General features: G+C 32.8%; 1 long non-coding RNA gene and 1 other non-coding gene across 2 annotated transcripts; both read right to left on the bottom strand.

Annotated features, from left to right (window-relative positions):
- Positions 1-542: 542 nt before the first annotated feature.
- On the bottom strand, positions 543-2,769 carry LOC129880475 (uncharacterized). Its single transcript, XR_008765402.1, has 2 exons — positions 2,090-2,769; positions 543-934 (listed from the first exon to the last, which is right to left on the bottom strand). It is a non-coding gene; the product is annotated as an uncharacterized LOC129880475 (long non-coding RNA).
- An 8,809-nt stretch (positions 2,770-11,578) lies between these two features.
- TRNAL-UAA (transfer RNA leucine (anticodon UAA)) lies at positions 11,579-11,661 on the bottom strand. Its single transcript has one exon. It is a non-coding gene; the product is annotated as a tRNA-Leu (tRNA).
- Between the last annotated feature and the right edge of the window lie 969 nt (positions 11,662-12,630).

The raw sequence follows: 12,630 nt of genomic DNA, 5'->3' as shown, positions 1-12,630 counted from the left end.
AACCTAATTAAATTGCTAACAGAGTTGTCATTTCGATTTATGTTATGTTGGATAAAAGACGATTTAAAATTGATTTCATTTCTTTAGAAAAAATTAACTTGAAAGGAGTCGCCACTTAATTTTTTAAAGAAATTAAGAAAAATTTTTAATTTAATTTCAAAGAGACTTAATACAGAAAAAAAATCTTTTCGAAATTTCAAAGAATGGATACGAGGTTCTTATTTCCATTTCAAGAAGGTTTGACGTGTTTGACATGTCCGCTATCACGCGGTTATCCGACAATTTGAAAAATTATTTGACTAACTTTGAGAAATATTTTAAAGTAAAGGAAAAATATTTTGAATCAATTTAAAAAAGGGAAAATAGTTTAAGCAATTTTAAAACTTTAATTCTACAAAAAATGGATTAAGCAAACAAAACAATTGAAGTATTTTAAAAGATATGACTTTAACAATTGAAATAATTGAAACATGAGTTAAAATTAATGAAATAATTAATTAAGAGAAAAAGAATTTGAGGTAAATCAACATAAACAAACTAGGTTCATCTTTAAAGGAATTTAATTAAAATAGCTAAACATTATTGTCAAATAAACAAATTAGAGTTAGAAGAATTAAATATAATAGAAGGAAATAAATATGGGGCCCAAGTATGGTTCTATTCGCTTGGGCCGAATTGCTGCATTTATGTTTTTCCAGCCCACTTTTACAGTATATCACTGATGTATATATTTTGTATATCAGTATATATAACCCTATTTTCCTGTATATCAGACTGTATATCAAGTGTATACAATCCATTTTTAGCCTCAACAATATATATGCTAGCTTCCTTTTTAATATTTCAGTTCCCTTTCAATTTCCACACACTTGTTTCACATTCCCTTTAGGCTGATCCAATCTTGACAGGGTCGACTCGAAGAAACTGAAGATATCTAAGGTTTTTACACAACACGAGATACAAAAGAGGAGGAGAGTCCATCGTTGACTCAAAACAAGTTCACAACAAACAAAAGGAAATTAAATTAGTAAATGAATTAGGAGAAGGCTAATTTAATAAAGTGATCAATTAGCTTAAACAAAAGAAACTTGAGCATTTTGTTTTAAATCAAAAGGCTGCCAACAATTACACCCAAGAAAATCATAGTCTAAAGCATACATCTAAAATAAAAGAATAGCATTGATCTTAGATTAATGTGACTCCAATTAGGAAAAGCATTCAATAAGCTCTCTAAAGAATACGATCAGGCACAATATTCTCTTAAGAATTGTAAGTCAATCTGACACAAGGAATCACCTTAACAATATATAATTCAAGCTAAAAATTTATTACCAAACACCCCAGTAAAAGGAAATATCCCCTGTTCATCCACAAAACACATCATTAATTCAAGAAGAGCTTATTCAAGATAACAATAAAATTCAAACGTCAAGCATCTTGCACACAAAAAAGAAAGCAGGGGAGAGGAGAAAGTTAGCCTTGAACATAAACATTAAACAATGCTTAATTTCCATAAATATAGACCTTCAAAATCTAACTTAAAGATGTATGACACTAGAGACAAAGACTAGAATCAGATAAACTAAACTTTTTAAAAGACATTCTTGGGCCGAGGCCACAAATGATTAAACTTAAGCTAAGGCATGCTATGAACCTGAAAATCTTAAACAGAGAAACAAGAAATATATTGTAGCGAAACATGTAGTTACGCTCATCAAAGATGTTAAGACAAGAAACAACAAACATATACAACTCAATATTTTATTATAAACACAACTTAGCAGAAAGGGCGAAAACCAAAGATCTTAAGCTTATTTCTATATCATTGACACACAACCTATTCTATCAGGAAGGAAGTAACACTTAGCAGTATTTGAATGCTAAGACAACGACCTTATACCACTATTAAGATCTGACTATGAAAGTATCTTAGACTATATAAATAGAACATTAAGAACGTCAGAAACTTAACAACAAACAACAGTAAAATAATCACAAAATGAAGACTTCAAAACGCTAAGAATATCCTACATGAGATCACTGGACCAAACAAAACATTGAAAATATTTCATAAAGAAAAAGGATTTACCTTCTTTGGAGAAGCGTTCTGGGACGACAAGCTTAACTACGAAGCTTCTTCACTACCACAAATGGAATTCCGATGAAAGCTTGAACTCGGAAACAATAACTTCAGAATCTTTTGGCTATAGAAATACTATTTTCCGAAATTTCTTATTTGTTTTTGCCTATCTATTTCGTGTGAATTTCAATTCCCATTTTTCATCCCCCTAACAAAGACCAAAAAAAGGGGTAACTTACAGAATGGGAATTTTGGGAAAAGGGGGAAAAAAGATAGAATTTTTGGGTTTTTTTGATAAAAAATTCAAAATTCAAAATTTGAATTCTTAGGAGAATCCACGGTTTACAACTCGAAAAGGTACAAATTCTCATCGAATTTTGAACAAAATCAACAAGGAACGTCCGATTTGGGAAGAAGAATGAACCAACCATGAGATTAGACACCTGGAGGTTTTCTCGAAGGTTCTTGTAGGAATGGATAAGTAATTAAACTAGCGTCATCATTTTTGAAAGAAATTTTGGTTTTGAATTTGTTAGAGGAGAGAAGAAGATGATTGAAAAGGGAGGTATATTCATATGTATATACGCATACTGTATGCGGTGGTATCAGTTTGGTATGAGGAATTAAGTTGGGGAATTGGGGGAAAATGGATTTTGGGCCTTTAGTTTGATGTGTATCATTGCTAAGGTAATATAAATGTGATTGGTCGGTGGGCTTCTATATATGTTGGGTCCGTTTGAGTGTTGTAATAGTATAGGAAAAGTGGTTAGTGGTGTACATGTTGCCATGTGTAGGAAATTTGGTAGGTCAGCATATAAGTGTAGTATTGTGAATAGGCTGCTGGAAATTTGGGTATGCTTGGTATTGGGTTATGGGAAGGGTCAGTGGTGTATAGTTGTAGGAAATTGTGATATGTGGAAAATGGTTAGAATTTTAATTTAAGAAATGACCATATGAATATCAATTACATCCAATCGAGTTATGAATTTAGCCAAAATAAATTTAATTAGTGAATCAGCTAAAACTTAAATAAAATGAATTAACACTAATTAATTAACAAGCTTCTTAATTCTAACAAAAATAAAATATTAACATAATTATAAATTAATTAATTTAAAGATATAATCTACTAATTTATGAGATAATTAATAATAAAAAATAAAATATTTTTTTGGGATTATTTAGGATATTCATAAAAGTTAATATTATATAAATAATTATATGAATAATTATATAAAACTATATAAATCATTTTAAAATTATAAAAATGACAAATATACTTAAAAATAACTTAAAATATTTTGTATTTTATAAAAGCTAATTATATTAAAAAATTTAAAATTGAAGAAGCTCGATAACTAATTTACGGTGTGGAGTGTCAAAACTAGGTATCAACAGTAACTCAGGCTTCTTTACCTCATAATTACCCAAGACTTGATTGATCATCTTCTTGAAATCCCCAAAAAGTTGTAGTTGCAATTGTTTCATATCAATGGTCATTTCAAGTCCAAGTAAGAGTGCTTGATATTCGACAACATTATTGGAGAAGCGTTGTGTTAGAGTGAAGGAATATGGCAGTACTTCTCAATAGGAAGTGACGAACACCACTCCAGCATCGGCTCCTTCACTATGCGCAACACTATAAAAATACATCTTTCAAGGTGGTTGAGTTTCTACTAGCATTGTATCTTTATTGGGTAATTCATCAGATAATTCCCAATCATTCAAAATTGGATGATTGGCCAAGAAATATGCTAGCACTTGTCGTTTTACTACCTTTTGAGATATATTAACAATTTCAAATTACTGAAATTGGAGGCACCATCTTGCTAGCCGATCACTTATGACAGAGTTGGACATGACAAACTTGGTAGAATTCGCTTTAGAGACAAGTCATATACCATGAGCTTGGAAGTTATGCTTCATCTTCTGAATTGAGCATACGAGTGCCAGACATAATTTTTTAATAGGTGATTACTTGATTTCATTTTTTTGTCATCATCCTACTCAAGTAATACATCGAATTTCTTTCCCTTCATTATTTTCTTATGCCAAAATTGCCCCTACTGACCTTTATGTTCTCAAAAGCATTGGTACAAGCTTGGTCCCATTCAAAAGGAATATCTTTCTTCATAAGGTGATTGAATGTTTGACATCTCCCAGCTAAATTTGAGATAAACCTCCTAAGGTACGCCAATTTTCCTACAAGCTTTTTAACTCATGAATATTTTTTGGCTCAGGCATTTTCAAAATAGCGTCTATCTTGTCTTGGTAAATTTTGATCCCTCAATGTATAACAATAAAACCAAGATATTTTTCTGAAGTAACTCCAAAGGCACATTTAAGAGGGTTCATTTTGAGTTGGTATGTTCTAAGACGTTCGAACACCATTCTTAAATCTTGCAGGTGGTCATTACTCTTCCTTGATTTCACCACTAAGTCATCAACATAGCACCCAATATTTTTATGAAGCATGTCATCAAAAATATTTTGCATGGCTCGTTGGTAAGTAATCCAAATATTTTTTAAATCAAAATGCATTACTTTGTAGCAATATATGTCTTTAGGAGTGCAAAATGACATAAGTTGTTCATTCATTGGTGCATGTGAATTTGATTGTATCCAGATGAACCATCCATAAAAGACATTTTTTCATATCCAGTTGTGGCATCAATCATAAGCTCGGGGATTAGAAGAGGAAATTCATCCTTAGGATATGGATTGTTTAGATCCCTAAAGTCAACAAATACTCGAATTTGACCATTCTTCTTTCTTATAGGTACAATGCTTGAAATTCATGTATTATATTTGACTTCATGAATGAAACACGCCTCAATAATCGTGTTAACTTCATTTTAGATTAGAGGCACCAGTTCAAGTCTAGAAGAATGTTAAGTTTGTTTAATAGGTGAAGCTCCTCGTTTCACAGTATAACGATGAACTACAACTCTAGGATCTATTCTTGGAATCTCTTTGTAGCTCCAAGCAAATACATATCTAAACTCCATAAGAAACTCAATGTATTTCTTTTCTTCATCGTCATTTAGTGTGGCACTTACATATGTAGGCCTTGTATCATCATCAACCCCGATATTTACCTCCTTCAATGCATCAACTGTGTTCTTTACCCCTTTCTCAAGTTAGGGTGGCTCATCTTCAGAATCCCCATCGTCTAGAGGATCACCATCATTGAAGGATATGTGATGACATGTAGCAACATCAACAAATCCATCCTCAATTGTTCATGTTGTGAAGTACTTTCCTTGTCATAAATTGTGATATAATATGATGATCCTACACTTTCTTCATCTTCATCTTGCTTCTTAGTGTGAACTATGGTATGGTTTCTTGCTCTCAGGACCTCTTCACATAAAACTACAATTTTTTTTCTTGCATCATTCTAGAAACAATCAAACTGAGCAATTCTCAGGTGAGTTATGTTCTTGATCATGTACCCTTTCTTCCATTCTTCTATAATTTTCTTGGTGCTTATATTTCTTCTTCATTGGTCCCAACTGATCAAACACTGAAGTTTTTGGAGTTGATTCGACAAACCGATCAAATGCAAAAATATTAGAAGTCAGACCACTAAGTCGATCAAATGCATAAGGTTTTTTGTTGAACATAATTGGTTCTTCCACAGGGGTAATGTTGTTGATGCTCATCCATTTTATAGAGATTTGGAATGGGGACGGTTGTTTATAACCCAACCCTTCACGCGATTGCTTGATACCATACCCTCTCTCTATCATCATTCTTTGATTAGGATTTACGCCATGGTTTTCCTTTTCAGTAACTTCATGTGGTGAGCTTTCCTAATTTAAAAGCTTCATTGGGATTATATCCTGCTTTCACCAACAACTTATAAGCATTTGAGTCAAAATTATCATTTGTACACTTTTTAGGAAGTGATTCATATGAATCATGATTTGATGGTCTAATAAATTCTTCTATCATTTCTGAAGGTGATTTGATTGCATCAATTTGCTTGATAGAAAATGTCAACCTGCTACTCTGCAACTCAGAAGGATGGATTTTGACCTTGCCTTTCGGACATAGTGAAGAATAGGAGTCACTCTCTTACTTGAAGATGCTTCACTTGTCTTAGGTACTTTGCTCATATATGAAAGCACTTGATCTTTTTCAATAATAGCCCCTACCTTTCTTGATACTACATCAACCTTCTTTGCGATATTAGACTTTTTGATTGATATTGCGTTAAAGACTATGACTTTTTTTGAGACATGATTCTTTAAGTAGAATTTCGCATTGCAAAGTGCGCTTTTGTCTCAATGAAATATTTGTCATCAACAACCTTCTTTTGAACCCTATCTTCAAAGTATTTAAAATAATGATGGTAGGTGGATGGTACCACTTTATTCTCGTGTATCCATGGACTTCCTAACAAGATATTATACGGGGTATTTGAGTCAATAACATGCATCCATGCACTTGAACATATATCTTCCATCGTTATATATAATTTGAGAGTGCCAATTGCTCTCTACCACTTGGTTAAATTCTTGAATCATTAGATGACTTTCAGATAGTTTATTCATCGAGATTCCAAGTTCTTTCATAATAAGAATAGGAGATATTGACCCCAGACTCATCATCCACCATAATTCTATTTACTTTATGTCCACACAAAAAACCAACCATATATAAAGGACGATTATGCAACATTTTGCCCAACAAAAGATCATCATTAGTGAATGTGAACTTTGCATCACAAATGTCCACTTCTTCTTAGAGATACTTGATAGGATCTTCACACAATGGAAGTAATGATGGTGATGAGTCTTCGCCCGTTGTCTCTTCCTTATCAATGTAAGAGAATGAGGCCTTGGTGTCACTATAAGCAACCTTTACATAGAATCAACTTGGCAAGAATTCCTCCAATGTCACCAGGGAACGTTGCTTTTGATAGTAATTCCCCTCACCTCTTGACCTCTTCACATTCTTATTTACCCTTTGAGTTTTAGGTAATTTCTTTATTATTCCTCTTATTACTTGCTTACTTGGCTTTCTTCGCGAGTTGGTTTTACAGTGTCTTCGCCGTGTCACCAAAATCCATCCTTCATCACTAGTATGAGCACTGCAAGATTGATTTTCCTCTAGAGGTTTTTCTTCCCCTATTACTTCATTCATCAAACAAAGGAGTAATGACGTGCTAACATCGATCAGTTTGAAGTCACAAAGTTTAATCATCTTTAGTAGTGAAGTGGTTAGGACATCACCATAATAATGTACTTTGAAAAATTTGCAAAGAAATATGGAATCGATTAAACCAAAAGCGACAGAGACTTGATTAGAACTCTCCTTCTCATATTCAAGCAATATCTTTTCTTCATGGGCCAAGTCCATGATTTTTTTCTTAAAGATATGGCCGGCAAACCATGATATTTACAGTAATTTGGATCATTAGTCCTCTCAGCTTCATCTAAACGCTTCATTTCAGGTAACTCAATGAATTTCAATGCCAGAAGATCTTCAAACATTGTTGGAACATCTAAGGTCAAGAATGGATACTCTTTTGCCTTCATTTCCTTTAAAGTCAGCTTTTTACCAGCGTTATTCTGAAAAGTCGTGGTTTTCACCCTTTGATTCTTGCTTAGCTTTGTGGCGACTTTCAAAGGTACGACATTAACATTCATCGAAACTTCATTTCCAAACTTGGGTGCCAAATTTCCCCCTTTGTTTACCTTCATTTCTTCTTTTCCCTTGTGAGGCTCATAAATAGGTGGTCCTTCAATTCCGCTTGAAGACATTCTCAACTCTATATCATGAGCACATGTGGATAGTCCCTCAAATGAATTGGGTTTAATAACCTGTAGAATATAGCAAAGTCCCCAACGCATTTTTTGAATACCCATTTCTATTCCGGAAGCTTCATTAAGTTTATCCTTAAAAATTGTGGCTCGCATTTCTCAGTCGATTGGTGAACTCGATGATATGTTCATCTTTCCATTGATGTGTATTCGTGAGTTCAATCATGCTCACAATACACCTCATGCTATAGAAACGATTGAGAAATTCATGTTCAAGTCATTCCCAATTATCAATAGAGCCAGTCTCGAGATCCGTATACCAGTCAAAAGCATTTCCTTGTAAGGAGCGCACAAATTATTTAATCAAAAATTCTTTATATGTTCAAGCATTATTGCAAGTTTCAACAAAGTGTGCGATGTGTTTCTTTGAAATTTCTTTTTCGTCAAATTGTTGAAATTTTAAAGGTTGATAGCCTGCAGACATCTTCAAAACATCGATTCTTGAAGTGTATAGCTTAGCATACGTAAATGATGACTTGAAAACACGTTATACTTATATTTGATAGTTTCCATAATGAAGTCCTTCAGTTGATGAATGGGAATTCCTTCTTCATCGGATACTTGTAGTTCATCACCTGAAAGTATTTGCTTTGTAGATGAATCTCCTTTTTCTTGTACCATGTGACATTTTCCAGGTGCATGACTTGAGTCCCTCCATAACACTTTCAACTCTGTCCGTCAATTTGGCAATTCGATTATCCTAATCTTGCACATATTTTGTTAGATCTTTAATTGCCTTTGTCAAACTCATCAATTATTCTTCAACAGTTGAGGTGTTAGTCATCATATCTTGGATGGTTGTTATGGATGATGGAGTAAAGCACAGATTTTCCTCAAACTGAAATATGAATGGAACAAGTTACGTGGAGTGACTAAGCAGATCTGGTGATCAAGACATTATCTTCATCTTGAATAGTGTGATTCTTTGCCTTAAAGAGACTAAGTCGAGCCAATGTCTGTTCAACAATCTCAGTTATATTCTCTCCTTCTTCCAATTTATTCGGAAAGAATCTTGGCCCCTTTGAAGATGGAAGATCAAAAATAGGAACTGACGCAGATGACACTTGAAGTGCTTGTTGTCCAAGTAAATTTGCCTTGTTCCTAGTGATAGGTCCCAAGCATCCCATAGTAGCCTCTAGTATGTTCTCCACCTTAAAGAAAAACTTGAAATCAGTAGCCTTAGCAATGAAAGACTTGGAGTCAAACTTCTTAGATGCCATTTTAGTATTCTTAAAATTTGATGATCGATGTAAAGATATGAGAGGTAGAGATCATCCCATTAGGCGTGCCAAAATTTGTAAACAATAAATTTTTGAGCCAAAAAAATAAATAATCAAGACAAGAAAATTAGAGTAACAAAATGTAATATTTGATTTCAAAATGTAGTGCGTGTTACAATCTTTATGATAACTCTCCGATTTTTTAAATAATATGAAAACTGTTGGACTTGAATTTGGTTTACATTCAAGGACTTGAATAGCTTGATCTTAAATCTTCGTCTTCAAACTTAGATTTGAATTATTCGTCATGAACACTTGTATGGTTATGACGAATAATAAATATGAACAAGTAACTTGATCTTGAACGTCTAAATATTTGATTTCGTTCTTGATCTTGAACTTGATTGTTTGCACTTTGTAGCTTGTAGAGAATTTGAGGCTTTTGATCCACGAACTCCCTTCTTGCTTCTTGTTCTTCAAACTCCCCCTTCCCCTCGGAGAATAATGAGGACTCCTATTTATAGTTGTAGGGAGTGGTATACCTATGTGACTTGATTGGTCAGTTTGAATTGACCAATTAGATACCTTTCGTAAAGAGCTCTAATTTGATTGATCAGAACATGTCATATATACGCATGATATTATTCTAGTGGCTCATTTAATTTGACTTGGATTACCATATAACTTCGACACGTGACATGATTTTAGTGGCTTATTTAATTTGACTTGTATTGCCACATAACTTTGACACGTGGTGTGATTTTAATGGTTCATTTAATTGGACTTGGATTACCACATAACTTTAACACGTGTCATGATTCTTGTGGCTCTTTTATTTTGACTTGAATTGCCACGTTATTTGGACTATTTTCTTGAATTTAATATAATCCAAATTAATTTACGAATTTAAATCTGATAAAATTTTAATGCTTATAATGCCCACTTTCTTGGTAATTATCATGCCGACTTTTTATTTATTTATTTTGCTAGTGACCCAGTTCTTATTATACTTAGGTACTCGTTATTTATTTATTGAGAAAATTATGCGGTATGACAAACCTTACTACTATATTACGTGTTTAGGGTATAGTTTAAAATAATTACGGCTAGCAGCAAACGTATTTACGCGGTATGACAAATCTCGCTTGCCAGATATACAAATATATATATGTATATCAGTTATCATTATATAACTTTTCTCACAAATATACATATACAATTCAATAGATATACATATACAATTCGCCTCTCATTCGCCGCTCTCCTCCCTTTCTCGATCTCGCTCGCCTTTCTTCTCCCCCTCTCGATCTTGCTCGCCTCTCTCCTCCTCTCTCTCAATCTCGCTTTCCAGATATACAAATACATATGTATATCAGTTGCATATATACAATGTTTTGACAAATATACATATACAATTTGACAGATATACATATATAATTCACATCTCGGTCATCTCTCTCCTCCCTCTCTCGATATCTCTCGCCTCTCTCCTCCTCTCTCTCAATCTCGCTTGCCAGATATACAAATACATATGTATACTAGTGTTTGTATATTTCGATACACAAATAATTCGTGGATATAACATTTATATAATTTGCTACAACTTTTGTATAATTCGCTACAACGTTTGTATAATGATAAATTTATGTTTGCCATTATAAGTAATTAGGAAAACTATACCATATGAAATAATTATGCTTAAAAGGTTTGGCATATTTAAAAATTTCCCTTATTTATTTTCGGTCATGACTCATTATTTATGTAATTTGCTCTTTGGATCGACCAGGTAAAAGACACCTTAAATAAGTATTTTATAATTTTTAAAATACTCAAGACTTTTTAAATAAAGAAAGGCATTTCATGTTTTTTTCTCGGAAAATATTATTTATGGAGAATTAAAAATAGTGTAATCTTTAAGTGAATATTTTCTACTGCTCGTACATGTACTTTCTTTTCTTTGCTAAATCGTTCATAATATTATAGTAACTCATGATAATAGAAAATCATATTCAGCTTCTAAAATGAAATAGTAAAGAGTGTCTTAAATATTAAGTTAAATAAAAAATTACATTTCAACAAAAGTTAATGAAAATTTTTATTTAAATTGATTGGGTGACTTTTCCAGTGAAATACGAATAGTTGAGTGACTTTCTAAGTGAAATAACTTTTGAGTTATAAAAAATATTAAGTAACTTTCTAAGTGGATTATTCAAAATTAAGTGACTTTCTATGTGAATTATTCAAAGTTGAGTAATCGTCTAAAATATTACGGTATATATTAAGCAAACAAAGAAGAACAAATATATTAAAGATACACGTGAAGAGGGTGTAGTTATAATTGACATGTGAACAACCTACCTTGAATAATACTGAATAACAAAAGGGAAAAAAAAAATACACCCTAACTTGGAAGTTGGAAAGATAAATCTTAAAATTAAATAACAATTTGCTGGCTATGGGGCTCGAACCCATGCGCACTTATGTGCATAAGATCTTAAGTCTTCCCCCTTAACCTCTCGGGCAAACCAGCTTCATTTAGTTCTTCCTAGCTAAAATTTAATTTAAAACGACACTTTTGAAGTTAAGAGATTTTCTTTTCCATGTTAAAGAAATAACAAAGTTTTCCTTCTTTTGAATTTTCTATTATTCTACCAAAGACTCTTTTATCCTTCCTTCTCCATAATAATATTTTATTTTTTGTGATTTATTATGTTATTCTTATTTCCTTTTATAAAGGAAAAATTTCAGAAAAGTACATCTAACTAACTTATATTGCAAAAATAAAACCCAAAACTCAACTCGGTATACAACAACATACTTTCAATATACAACAACATACAAAATATTCATATTTATATTTACAAAAATGTTTTAAAACTTGATATACAATATTATATATCCAATATATAGTATTATACAAAATTATAAGAGATATTTATACACCCATATATAAGAATATACAATCTTATACACTACAACAACAACAACAACAACCCAGTGAAATCCCACATCGTGGGGTCTGGGGAGGGTAGAGTGTACGCAGACCTGACTCCTACCAATGTAGGACGGTTGTTTTCGAAAGACCCTCGGCTCAATAAAAACATAGAAAAAGGTCAGACAAGAATATTAGAGTAAATAAGTAGATGACGAAAACGGTCCAAACAATAGTATAATCAAAGCACAAAAAACAGTAGATATTATTATTAGATAATAACATAAATACCATAAATAACATACAGCAGAGTACAAGAAATCATAGTGCGTTAATACGCCTACGAATAAGGGAGAATAAAACCACTATGTACTAGCCTTCTACCCTAATGTGTGTCCTCCACACCCTCCTATCTAGGGTCATGTCCTCGGTAAGTCGTAAATGCGCCATGTCCTGTCTGATCACCTCTCCCCAATATTTCTTCGGCCTACCCCTACCTCTTCTGAAACCATCCATGGCCAGCCTCTCACATCTTCGCACTGGTGCATCTGGGACTCTCCTCTTCAC

Source organism: Solanum dulcamara, chromosome 2 (genome assembly GCF_947179165.1).
Source record: "Solanum dulcamara chromosome 2, daSolDulc1.2, whole genome shotgun sequence".
NCBI classification, from domain to species: domain Eukaryota; kingdom Viridiplantae; phylum Streptophyta; class Magnoliopsida; order Solanales; family Solanaceae; genus Solanum; species Solanum dulcamara.
This window is presented reverse-complemented; position numbering and strand designations above follow the sequence as displayed.